We start from the raw sequence: 434 nt of genomic DNA, 5'->3' as shown, positions 1-434 counted from the left end.
GATGTCCGGTGTCCCTAGGGGGCAATCTCAATTGGTCCCCTTGGCCCGCCCCGCCCCCGCAGCACCTCTCATTGGCCTCACACACTCACACCACCCCCTTGGCCCGCCCCCCCACACCTCTCATTGGCCTGAGGCGCCTTGGCCCGCCCCCCCACACCTCTCATTGGCCTGAGGCGGAGTGACGGGCCAAAGAGTCCAAAAAAAAAAAAAAACAAACACACACACACACCTCTCCCCCCTCCCCGCTCCAAATCACCTCTCCCCCCTCCAAATCACCTCTCCCCTCCCCGCTCCAAATCACCTCTCCCCCCCTCCCCCAGCGGCATCACTTCTCCCCCTCCCCGCTCCAAATCACCTCTCTCCCCCCTCCCCGCTCCAAATCACCTCTCCCCCCTCCCCAGCGGCATCACCTCTCTCCCCCTCCCCCAGCGGCA

The sequence above is a fragment of the Ascaphus truei genome, chromosome 18 (assembly GCF_040206685.1).
Source record: "Ascaphus truei isolate aAscTru1 chromosome 18, aAscTru1.hap1, whole genome shotgun sequence".
In the NCBI taxonomy this organism is placed as follows: domain Eukaryota; kingdom Metazoa; phylum Chordata; class Amphibia; order Anura; family Ascaphidae; genus Ascaphus; species Ascaphus truei.
This window is presented reverse-complemented; position numbering follows the sequence as displayed.